Raw genomic sequence first — 13,431 nt, 5'->3', positions numbered from 1 at the left:
AAAACCTTTGATCTTTTTTATGCTCGGCTACCTCTCGCCGTGGCTTGTGCTTTGTGCGAAAAAGCAGACAATACTAAGGTTATAAGTGGACCTCTGCCACTACACGGCACTGCACAAATATCATCCTAATTGAAACTTTTACTCCCAAACCACCAGCGGCTTGTGAAATCCTCCCTCAGGCAGGCACAGAGGGCTTGGGTTTTCAGTGGAAATAGAAGTTTGGTGATTCGTCCTGACCCCAATTATTAAAGGAGTAAAGGGTATACCCCCTTTTTGACAAATTTGGAATGCCCCACATTATGTTACATCAATTTGAGTGGTACCATTTGTAACTATGGGGGGGGGGATTATGCACAAATCATGCTGTTTCCTACACTGTCAAATAAACACTGACAGAGTGTTTCCGGAGGGGCAGGTTGTTGGCCTCCCAGGCCTGTTTAAATTCCATCCAGGCTTTTACGTCCTCGGTTTATGCCTTTTGAAGTGAATTTTGGCTCATTTGGGTCACAGTGGCTGTACCTCTTCACACAAGAATCATTGCAGATTACTTTGAGTGAAGTTTAGTCTCATATCTTGCTTCGGCGATACACTTTAGAGTCAGTATGTGGAGATGGCTCTCTTTCAAGCCTATGTCGGAATGACATTTTATCGCCCTTTTTGCAAAAACAAAGGGTATGTTTCCCCTGTAGAGGCGCTGATGTGTGATATCAGCTTTGAGGCAAATGTCAGCTGTGAGCAGGTCTTTTATCCTAAACTGTTTTATTCCAGACGTTGCTTTGATGGGGTTGTTTAACGGTGTGTTGACAGGGACGGACTCGGGCGCATTTTTAACAGAGAAAAAAATTAATCATTCACGTGACAGCTGTCTTTAGGATGATGTCATAATTCTCATGGATTATAATACTTTTTTGACCGTTGTATTGAGTAGGTTTAATTTGTGAAAAAACACAACTACAGTGGCTGGATTACCAAATGTTTCTAGCCATTGTTAATGTAAAATATTCTGCTTATTTTGTACTTTTTTAAATGCAAGAACTATAGCTCTTTTTTATATTCCACTTTATTTACACTTCATTTACACCCTTAATAGATTAGACTCTTTCTTTTTCAGACAATAAAAGTATAGTGCAGCCAAATATGATGTTTTCTTACATGCCATCTTAAATATGTATGACTTTGTTTTATAAATCGAGAGACATGTTGAATTCCACATTGAAATTCAACGTTATTGACGTGGCCGTATTTGAACTTTGCTATCTATACCTTGCTTTATCCATGGAAACATACAGATCAAGATTGTAGAGTAAACAAGATCAAAATATCTATAGTTTCCTCTCACAAATGTATTGTTAAGCTATAGAGGACATTTATTAACCTATTTGAGGTGTTTGGACTACTTTGATGATGGATGTATGTGCTTTAAAGCTTACCATTTTGAGCCCTGGATAAGAAGATAACATGATGTAATTTTTTAATAAATTAATAATTTGTGTTCAACTTGAGAAACAAAGTTATATACAAATGGAATGGCCTTAGGGAAAGTAATTTCATGTTTTATTTTTCATATTTGGTTGAACAATTCCTGTAATAGCGACTTCAGTAACAAAGCTTTGTGTTGGTTGATTGTACTGGTGATTGGGGCAATAATAGAGCAACACTTTAATAGAATCGCACAGAAGTCCTTTTGCTCACCTAGAGTGATAGAAGCAATTAGTGACTTAAGCATACGACGTGGGTTCAGCTAGTTAGTGGCGGTGGCTTACCCATGGGTGCTTTTAACAGGGCTAAAGTCACTTAGCTTCTTCCAAAAGGACAGGCCTCATGAGACCAAGGGCTTCAAAGCTACAGGACACGGCACGAACTGGCCTTATATTCCCCACTGCCACTTTCAAATGTGAATTTTGCTGTTAATGCTCACACGGCAACCTTCATTTTATACATAGACAGTGTGCTGTTCAGTTTGTGTCCGATGAAACCGTCTATATAAAAGGTATTGCAATTCCAAGCCTTTGGGGCTACATGAATATCTATTCATTAAGTCAAACTCATATAGACGTGAATGACAGCCAGAGATTGGTGAACTGATCGTTTTGCTTGTTCAATTAATTCGCCTGAGCTGCAGGGGGTGGGAATCCAAAATTCGGCATTCAGTGCTCGCGCAGGGAACTTCTCTTGGGTTTGCATCATTAGTAGTAGTTTTTAAAATGCGATTTCTAATTCAACGTAATTAAAGCAGCCTTTTTGGCAGAACTGAATAAATGTTTGCATAGAAATTGTAGACTACTTGTTAATGCTCATTAAAAAGGCCGGTGGGAGGAGGCAACACGTTGCACGAAACCATGTTTTTAATTGTGCAATACTCAAGCAGCGGGACGTTGTAAGCCAGATATTACACTGCTCCCTACATTTACAGTGGGTTCTAACTTAAATGTACCATTATCATATAAGTCAGAATTATGCAAGTTTTGAGAATAAGTTGTTACTTTGCAGTGTTTCAGTGGGATCTAGTGTGCTACTTTGCTGTGCTGTGAGCTGTGCTCACTGTTGGAGTCCTGAGGTCGGTCATTCACTGCCATTATAATCAGTGGATTGGCCCCGTCCCAATGAAAGAGGTCTAGGAGTAGCAAGTTCTTCCCTCCCCTCTTGAGACTTTGCACGGATATGAGTAAATCAGTCACTCTTTTGAGGTGATAAACTTAGCTTTACTTTATTCATCTGCACGTGTAATCCAAACACTGTCTTTCTACAAGAGCTGTTGAATAGCTCAAAATATTTCACTTCATGTAGTTCCAAAATAGTATGAGTGTATTTCATACAATTAAAGTGGATGGGGACCCACGGCTGTCAAGCCTGGAATGACAAAAAATAACCATTTACCTGTATGACTTTCTTCTGCAGAACACAGAAAATATTTTGAAAATTGTTGGTGACAGATCAGCACAGCCCCCTATTCACTTCAATTATAACCAATGCAAGTGAAGGGCAGTTAACAACATTTTTTTTAAATATTTTTTTTGTTCTTCGGACGAACAGGTTTGAAATGACAAGTGTTGAGTAAATTTTGACAGAATTTTCATTTTGAAGGTGAACTACTCCTTTAAAGTACTTGACATCCGTAGTCACCATTCACTTACATTTTATTGAAAAGAACATCTTGGATATTCTGCTACAAACTGTTTTTTGGATGAACTGTTCCTTTAGGTCACTGACATATATTTCTACTAACCTTTTAATGAAGTCATTATCAGATTCCTCACTTTTTTACAGGGCAACATTTAATGCATTTTACAGGTGCGAATGAGTAATATTCACTATACACAATCCGTTAGCAGCATGTTAGAGGTTTAATTTTGTTCTATTAGTCATATATTACGTATAGATTATTTATTTTCTTCCATTTGACAGTTTGTGACTGCCCTATGGGGATGAGAGAAAAAGTATTTCTGTGTTTACGAAGTATTTATCTTCATTACATAGAGTGTAACGTTGCCTCATGGGCTGCAAGTACCAAATGAAGCACGTACCTCATTATGCCCTCAGTGGTTTTTAATGGTGGGTTTATGAACCCCATGCGATATCAGTTGATTTTATGGACTAATCCACTTCAATCTGACAAAAACAAATAGAGATATATAGAAAAGTGATTCAGTATAGAAAACATAATAGTTTTTTAAACTATTTAATTTGTTTAAAAAAACCGTTTGCTCCATTATTAAATTTACAGCAGTTACGGACATAAACTTGTCATTATTTCATTCATATTCTAATATTTCATGTGCATAATTTACCTTCCAAAATAATAGTGATGATACACAAAGTAAATTAGATATATTAATGAAAACATAATTGTGAAGTCCCTGTGAATGGGAAGTTGGGTTCGTTTTTACTTCAGTATTTTGACACATTTTCGAGTGAAATGGAATTTCTATTGAGAAAAAATATGGGCGTGTCTTTCGTCTTTCTCTGCGATTTGATTTGATATATAATACAGCCGTTGCATTTTCAAATGGAACTGGCAGCAGACTGAGAGTTGAAGGGGAGGAGTTAACGGATGCTCCGCCCAAGCCGTCTAACAAACGTCATTTAAAGATAATCTTAATATTATTTTGTAGTGTGTGATGAGCCAGGAGTTTCGAATCTTTTAGTACGAGAATATGTCAAGATTCTCCTTATGTGTGTGATGCAAGCAGATTTTACAATCTAACTCCTGTAGTCTGAGGCAGGCTTAACATACATCATTTAAAATGAATAGTCATTACAGGAAGGAAGTGCATTTTCCGATTTTACCTAAAGGTTATGAGGGCATACAAATTTTAAAAAGAGAATGACCCACATTGATGAACAATTTACAAATAACGCTGCAATATTTCATAAAAGATTTGTCATTTTAATTTTTATTTCACTTGTACTTTAATGAATGCCTTAAAGGAAACAAGATGAGCTCTTACCATCACACAAATAGCTAACAGTGATTACAAAAACAACATAATTAGCTAGAAAACACTAAACGAACAAACAGCATAATTTATTAATGCTGGATTGCATTCTGGGAGTGGGCACAGTCTCAACAAAACAACACCCTTGTTCAATGAAGTTTGTTCAGACAGCTCGGTTAAACAAATTGTTATCAAATGTGTTTCTCTCCGATTGAGAGTAACATTCCTAAGTTTCTCATAATGACTCATAATGCGGTCTATGGGAAAAATGTAATTTATTTATTTTAAAGCATGTAGAGCTCTGGCACTTGTGAATGTGACCAGCCAGGCTGAAGTGGAAATCGGGTACACAGCAACATTGTAAAGACATCTATTAGATTTCAAGAGAGCGTATACATCCACCTACCAGAAAAGATAAAATTTTGCAGGTAAATGCTTTATGTTATTAATGTCCCTTTATTGGTTAAGGCTGGCTATGTTCGTTTGCACAATGCTTTTAACATGTAGTGACAGGAGGAATAAGTAAAGTAGTATTACACTGTAGCATTATTTTATAATAATGAGACAAACAGCCTTCATCTTTGCTTTGTCGGAGACCACCATAAAAAAACAAGTTTCGACAGGCATAGATAATGAGTTATGTCTGGGTAGATCTAATAATGTACATCTGAATCAGATTTGCACTTTATTTTATTTCTTGTGTCATACCAAAGTATGAAGGGTGTTTGTACCTTGCCCAGTATGTGCATTAGCGGAAAGCTGTTTGTCGATTTGGCATGGATAAGAAAATGGCCTGGATAAGTTAATGAAAAGCAAAGTTATATGTTGATGTAGTTGATTTGTTTGGACGTGGTTATGGAAGTAGCATTTTTTTGAGAATCTACAATTTGATAGAAAGAATACATTGTCAACACGTCACATTTAAGGTTATGTTTGAGACGGGTCTACATAGCCCTATTTCAAAGTGTTCATGCATTGTATGTTAGAATTGTAATTATTTCTGTAGGAGGTTGAATTTGAAGTGGGTTAAAGGTGCTGAAGAAGGCAGGAAGAGCTTCGGTAGAGCAAAGGACAATTTATTGCTTTCAGCGCTATTGCATTAAACATTAGGCTTTTCACATACGGTGTTCGACAAACCAAATGTCTGCCAAGGACAAAAGTACATGTAAGGTATGGTTATAGAGCTGTTCAAGATTACATTATTATCAAAATGACACTGCAGGCAGTCAAAAAAGGTTTGAAACCAAATTAGATTTGAGTGCAGTGTGAACAAAACCTAGATGCTTACTCTGACTTCACACTTGCCTGCAGGATGCTTCTTAAAACTTATAAGATTCGTGTTTAACATGCTGCACCGCGACAAAGATATTCTGCATTTGACGGACATGATTAGATATGACAAATTCCTCATGCAGATAAGAGGTCGCAGGGTTGATAAAGCAATCCGTCACCTCTCCAAAATGTGCACAAGGCTCGGGATTAATGAAGTTTTTCGTCCCATTTATAATTCCTTTGCTCAGCCTCGGTAATGGATTCCAATTTGCTCTTTTTGTCACATGGAATAATTTACATCCCGCAATGCAGTGTCGCAATCTGGATCTCATGTAGAACTCTGGATGGCTCTCATTAGTACTAATAATCACGCCAATGACTGTCCAACTGGTGCATTAAATTCACCCCGGCCGTGACGACATCTTCTCTGCATTGGAAATGTATAAAGTGTCAGCTGCAATTTGTGAGCGTCAATGTTGTGAGCCTGTAGGTTGTAAAGTGATGGATGAAAGCCCTTGAAATAGCAGTCGTGTGGAGATAGTAGACAGAGAGAAAGGGTTTGAAATAAGTTATGTTTGAGGCAAGGTTATTCGTGGCTATTATAAAGACACTATTATAAAGACGAATACCGGCAGTAAAAAATATTCGTATAACTGAAATGAAACAAACGAAAACTAAAGTTTTAAGATGATCACATTAAGCCTCCATATGACATTATGCGAGTCTTATTTAATTCTAGATTTTAGAACTGATCTTGGGTCACTGCAATGTTATTAGCTGGAGTTAAAATCAATGTCCAGCCGGGGTGGAAATGTGTTGTGCATGTCTTATTGGTCACAACACGCATATGTCATAAGGTTGTGCAGGGTGACATCACACACAGGTCATCGTAGGCTGTCTGGCCCCGCTGGAACCGATTGCTCATCGCTCTCTTTATGTAACTTCTGTTTTAATTAGTTGGGTTCAAAGACCTGTTTAAAAGCCTCTGATCTTTATATTCAGGCACATCAGAAGCTATAATTCTAATCTTTCAGAATGCGGCGCTTTTTGTGGAGCTTTTAAAGTTCTCCTCCCTTTACTGCACTTGTTACATTTGTTTTCAACTTTGTACATAGAATAGATTATGAAATGAATGCTTTGATTTCAGACATACTAATGCATTCGACTAGACACGGTGTAAAGGAATGGTTCACTTGAAAATAAAATAAGATTAACTCATCCTCTACCTGTATTTTTTTGTCTTTGTATTTTGTCCTTTTGAAGCATGAATCATCCGTTTCATCGCGCAGACAAAGAACAGCTTTGGTTATGATGCTAAACGTCTCAGCTTGTTTTCCCAGGAAAAAGAAGAAAATACGGGTTTGGAACATTACCAGAATGAGCTTTTTGAGTTTCAGTTTGCGAAACTTTAGTAGCATACTGTGCATAATTTAGTCATTAGCTTTTCGTATGAATGATATCGAATTTGAATTGAACCTGCACCTTTAAATCCCCGAACTGTTAATGATTCATATGCAAGTTAATCATGTGAAGATTATTAATCTCGTAGCAAATTTACATGAGAGAGCCAGACAGGAAGATTTATTGATGCTCCACTCACAGAATTGTGGGCTGAGAAACGTTCTGCGCCCCGGCAAACTGTAAGACTGTTGCCAGCTTTGTGCTTTATGAATTGTGGTTGTTTTTAGACTGGATGTGCAGATAATGGCTCAGTCTCTCTTAAAGCCTCTGTGTCTCTGACAGAGGAAAGGCCGGGAATGCCTGCCAGCTCAAATATCAGCACTTTACCTGCCGTCTACCAGTCTGTGTGCCCACGGATCTCTAAACCAACAACTCGAGCCGGCGGTTTTGAGATGTCATTTTTGTGTTGAATGGGATCAGATCAAGTCTAGTATAAGACTTGTTATTTTTCTCCACTTGCACTTGGAATGGGCCATGGATGAGCCCCGGAGCGATGAATTATGCAGAGGGTCATTTCAGAGAAGAAGACATTATTTCAGAGGACAGTCCGGTGACAGGGTGTTGAAAGCGGTACAGTGGATTGCTGAAGTAGATCTGTTTGTATGACAATCGATTGGAAAATACTGTATTTTCAATAAAGAACTGTAGTCTGTTGAAGCATCGATTCGATGAAACTCATTTCCGCTCTTGTAAGGTGCATGCATACAATGTAGTGAGCAATGCTTTAAAACAGACTCTAGAGACCACATCGGAAGTGTGCAATTCCAGATTTCGTGTAAGACCTCCAATAAACCATATATAAATCCCTCAAATAAACCATAAATGTATGCACACACTATGTTTTTTTATGTAAAAAAGTATGAAAATAATTTTATTTCGAGGCCCATAATTGTAGCCTTGAAGTCTTTACTTCCATTGTAACTCACAAGATGTATTTTGGAACATCTTGGAAACAGATTATTAGGTTGTGCACAAACGGCATGCTGTCGTTTGTAGGGATAGTTCACCCACAAACAGAAATTTTCCTCATTTACTCCAATCCAAACCTGACTTACTTTCTTCTGCAGAACTCAGAAGTTATTTTCAAGAATTTGGATAACCAAACAATATTGGCCGGCATTGACTTCCATTGTATGGACATGAACCACTGAGACGAATCTTGTTTTGTGTTCCACAGATGCAAGAGTCATATGCAAGTTTTGAACGACATGACGGTGAATAAGTGGCAACAGAATTAGAAAAAGTAGAAACTTTCACCAGTGATCTCTATCGATCAGGGGGGTAGCTAAGAATTCTGGGATACGTTTGCTCTGGCTCTATGGTCAAAAAATCCTGGACCTTTGGGCCCTCAGAAACAGAGGTCAGGTTGGTAACCCTTTTTCAAAAATGTAATATATCTGTTTTACTCCACCGGGGCTTGGGAAATGACCTGAGTCGCTTCACTTCGACGTGATACTCATGTAGGATGGAGCAGACCAGAGAAAGACCAAGCTTTCCATTTTTATCAGAGTGACAAGTGTCACCTATGTTTTCCTCAACTCTCCTCCTGTTTACCACAGAATTATCACATTCGACTGCTGCAGATATTTCCTCGAGTTGTAATGCGTGTTAGTGTGTTGCACGCAGCTGTCATTTTTGATATATGGGGTTTTTGTGAGTCGACCCAGTGAGAAATGTGCCGCTTGCTGCAGGGGCCGGATCAGCAGAGAGACCGGAGCGAAAGGCTCAGCTGTGCAAAAACCAGCCGATGTTCTTTCACCTGCGTTAAGGACATGAGAGTGTGCTCACAGAGCGTAAGTGAAAGCTTTTCCCATCTATACTTCCTGTAACTTTTAGATTTGTGTTTTCGTATTCCCGTTTGAAACATTTGCATTTTGTTATGACTAGTGCATCTTTAACTGCAACATGAGTGCCAATAAAAATATCTATCTCAAAAATAAACTGACAATGAACTCTTTGCTCCAGCACACTGACTACTTCTGCGTCCCATTTCATTTTTGTTACGCATCATTCAGGACAAGTTGCAACAATAAACTCGGGGTATCCTTTTGCATTACGTCTCTTCCAGTGTTGTATCTTATTATTCTTACCCCTTAGTCACAACTTTTATCTCCCATCACATTGCATAAATCATCTTAACGTTTTCATTATTTTAGATGTTTCAGAGGGCCTTTTCAGATACAGTTTGACTAAATGCATTATGAAAAAGTATAATATCAGAAACTCCCATAGTTCCAGCAGTCAATCACAAATGTACAAATATTAATTAGTGACTTAAAGAGTAGTTCACCTTAAAATGAAAATTCTGTCATCATTTACATGGCCTCTTGTTATTTCAAACCTGTATGACTTTCCTTCTTCTGCAGAACACAAAAGAAGATATTTTGAAAAATGTTGGTAAATGATGCACCTCATTCACTTCTATTGTAACCAATGCAAGTGGATATGACATTTTTCAAAATATCTTCTTTTGTGAAAAGAGTGTGAGTAAATGATGACTGAATTTTCCTTTTGAAGGTAAACTACTCCTTTAAACGTAATTCATAACTTATTTATTTCGAAATCCTTCAAGAGCTCAACATTTTTTATTTTGTTTTATGTTTTGAGGTTTAAGTCTTAAAAAGGACCAATCAACAGGCAATGGCATTCTGCTACATGGCTGGTAATGTCAAATCTCAAATTTTTTCAGAGCATTAGTCTATATGGCACATTGCATTTTTTCCTAGATTTTCCTAGTTCCCTTTCCCAGTTCCCTGTTTGTCTGGTCTCAAAAATTTGGCACATTTCCCATTGCAGCACGAAAACAAGGCAGTGTTAATATGCTGAAGCGATACCAGTTTCTTAAGCAGAAGATATTATCATTATTTGTGGGACTTGAATACTTGTGATTTTTATAGCTCATTACTCTTTTGCACTAGTTGAGTTGCTGTTGAATAGAATAGACTAAATTGAGGTGGATAAAGTCTGCTTAATTATCCTTCATATTCCTTTTTGTCTGTAAGTTTTAATGGGACTGGAATGGGAAGAGTAGCTTCTGGTGTAGAGAAGAAGAAATGATAAACAGATGCATTGTCGTGGCAAAATGAAGGGATTGGCACTTTAGGACAATAGTTATTATTGCCAAATTAATTTATTTGTATGGATATAAAGGGACAATATTGTATGACACGCACCAAAGACATACATCGGTGGTCTTGGAGATGGTATATTTTTACATACATACAACCTCACAATAAGAAATCAGAGCGTATTTGAGTAGATGTTTATTTCTGAATATAGCTCTGAGATCTTCAGTCAGAGATGCGTGACTGGCCTAGATCTATATCGACTCCCTGTCACGATACACAGCTGCCTCCTCACTTCTCTGGCGAATCCCTTACAGAGTGGCATTATAGATTTTCACCACAAAATCATTATGGATTCTATGGGCTGGGTTATTCATGATCTTGAGGGAAAAGCCAAGCCCAGCGTCAAGTCGTCAGCTGCGAAATGATTGGATGTTTTCATTGTGGTAAATGGGGTGAGATGAGGCATGAAAATCCCATTGTAAAATGACTCTCTGTAGGTAAATTCCCCTGATTGGTTTCAGACGAAGCGGCAGCGAATAAATCTAACTGGTGCCACTGGACGTGATGAATTGGGTGGTGATGTTTTAATAGACTGTCACCTTTTCATCTCAATGGCCGTATTTCTCTAACCTGACAGGATTGAACGTGCTGTTTTACTCGAGAAAGATTGTAGCTGTTTATGAAATCGAGTTTGGTATTCATGAAGATTAGAGAAACGAACAAGTGTGTGTTTGGGCTAAATCTGCTGTCACTCAATATACACCTTAGTGGAGAGCCACCAGAAGTACATTGAACAATTAAGGGTAAAATAAATTAGTTCATATTAACTATCCTTTTCACTTCACTTTTCCTGTTCCAGCAGCATGGCTGGAGCCTGCTTAGGGAATACCAACACTTCCTGAATCTTCTAGATGAAGAACCAAGGCGGGTGAAGTAATGATGCATCTCTTAACACTCTCTCCTCTTTTCGTCTCCCTCACCATCTGTTTGTTTTGAAGTCTTCCTCCAGCAAGGCGGAAATGGATTTCTTTAAGATGGGGGAAGTGGCTGCAGAGTGTCTTGGGATGGTCATTCCGGTTGGAATAGAATAAATCTGCTGGTCTGCTCGGGTTTGTACAAAATGTGAAATAATGTGCGCTGGGGTGGAAAGGCTGACATGATTTGGCAAGACTTCTGAGCTGCTTAACAGAGTCAGTCTGATGGCCTAGGAAATGGTTTGACATGTCTTATATTGCATTTTTTATTTTGCCCTTTTTGTCTGTTTTTTAGAAGGGAAATGATGAGAGAAGTGAATGGGTTGGGAAATATGACAGATTGGATGAGATTTGGGGTCACAGGTATGTGCTACCAAGCCTGGTCGAATTGATTGATTTTCGGAGATTGTTAAAGGTCCAGTGTTGGAAATTTAGCGACATCTAGCAGTGATCTGATTGATGCATTGAAAGAGTAAGGTAAATTCAAAAGTTGAATTTGTTCATTTTTGAGAGTGCTGTTTCTTTAAGAACATATGAATGTACTTGATCATTTTTCATATTGATCTGTAAAGTCACAACATACTGTACTGTCATTTTAAAGTGACCGTAACTCAGACAGTTTGCTAATCTCATGTTAATCTTGAGTATTTACAGAATAGTATCGTACCCTAGCTCAAATATCCCTAGAGTCTGTAGTTTAATCACATTTATAAGCGATAGATACAGCTGAATGATTATTTCCGAAGGGCTGGTGGGGGATTGCGCAAAAAAAGCATCTGCGCACCCATTGCCAACAAAACACAGACATATGACTCAGTTTCACTTACTGCGTGCAGTTCATGTCCGGCATCTATCAATTTCAAGCAATCTCCAAATCCAGCGTTATATCCACCATTTTTATAACATTCATCTCCCAAATGCAGTAAACAAACAAATTGCGGACTGCTCTCTCTCTCCTCCACACAAAAGTGACATTTGCGCATGCTCATACGCTCTCCTTGGTTGGTGCATGGGTGTGTTGCATGCTTTTACAGGAGAGTTGACCAATAAGGGACTAAGAAAAGCTGTACGAAACAGATTTTCACGTTCAATTTTTTTTTCCAAAACCTATGAGTGTATCGAGCACAGAAGTACTATGTTTTTTGACAAGTTGACCATCTTATGGATGAGAAGCCAACATGTTTAACATTGTAAATAATTCAGAATGCATAAAACACCGTTGCATCCCCCCTTTAATTCAATTTAAATTACTACGCAGTTATCTAAATTATTATTCTTTCATGTATTTTTCCCTCAGGCCCTCCAAAATTCACCATCCCCTCTGCTACAAATGGCCAGCTTATAAATCTACTATCAGAGTTTGATTGAGTTTAAGCACCACATTCGATTTCTTGCGCTGACAGAACATTAACACGGCGTTATTAATAAAACAGTCACACATTATGGTTTCCTTCTGCATTTAAATGGAGCACATCTGAAACTTTTCCACAGATGAGCTGCGAAAACGTAATTAAGCATCAAAGACCTTCTGCGACCTTAACGAACATGATGAGATTGAAGGGTTATTTGCATCTAGTTCCGATCGAGTGCAGGTGTCAAAGCCAAATAAGAGCCACTGTTTGAATTGTCTAGCGGAGGAGGCCCACCGCCCGTCCGCCGTCCCGGGTGATGAGGTTGGCAGTTTAATTATGTTTAATGACGAGAAGATGCTCTCCAGACTCTCCTCACCAACAACTATGTCTCTTAATCCGAGTTTTAATTTCTGGCACAAGAGAACAAATTGCTGTCGGGATGATGGGTTTAGCTTGCCGATGGGAATTATCATTCATAACTGTTTCCTGGGCGAGCGTTCGCATGCTAGATGATTCAGCGCGAATATATTACATTTGTTTTTATTATTTTCTGTTACGTCCCGCATTGGCTCCTGTATCTTTATAAAGCTTTTGCAGGGTAATCATAAACCCGAGAGGTTGATTTCTTTTCTGTAGTCATTCCTTCAATTATCAAAGCGAAGTGTGTTTTGAATTGATCTTCACTAAGCTAATTTCTCTTTGCTGTTGGGTTCTTGCATACACTGATAGTTCAGAACCTCCTGCAGATTTGTCAGCGTTCAGCTCTCAAGGAATAATCTGGTGTGTATAATATCCCTCTATCTCAGCAGGACCTGTGGCTTCTGCAGAGTCAATCTTGACCGTCCTATAACTGCGCTCCCAAAGCACC

General features: G+C 38.3%; 1 protein-coding gene and 1 long non-coding RNA gene across 8 annotated transcripts in view; both read left to right on the top strand.

Annotated features, from left to right (window-relative positions):
• The window catches only part of grip1 (glutamate receptor interacting protein 1), a 196,717-nt gene that overhangs the window by 14,854 nt on the left and 168,432 nt on the right, over positions 1-13,431 (top strand). The window lies entirely within an intron of this gene.
• Positions 9,750-11,552, top strand: LOC130420617 (uncharacterized). The gene is made up of 3 exons (XR_008906674.1): positions 9,750-9,831; positions 11,100-11,346; positions 11,507-11,552. It is a non-coding gene; the product is annotated as an uncharacterized LOC130420617 (long non-coding RNA).

The sequence above is a fragment of the Triplophysa dalaica genome, chromosome 5, assembly GCF_015846415.1.
Source record: "Triplophysa dalaica isolate WHDGS20190420 chromosome 5, ASM1584641v1, whole genome shotgun sequence".
Lineage (NCBI taxonomy): Eukaryota > Metazoa > Chordata > Actinopteri > Cypriniformes > Nemacheilidae > Triplophysa > Triplophysa dalaica.
This window is presented reverse-complemented; position numbering and strand designations above follow the sequence as displayed.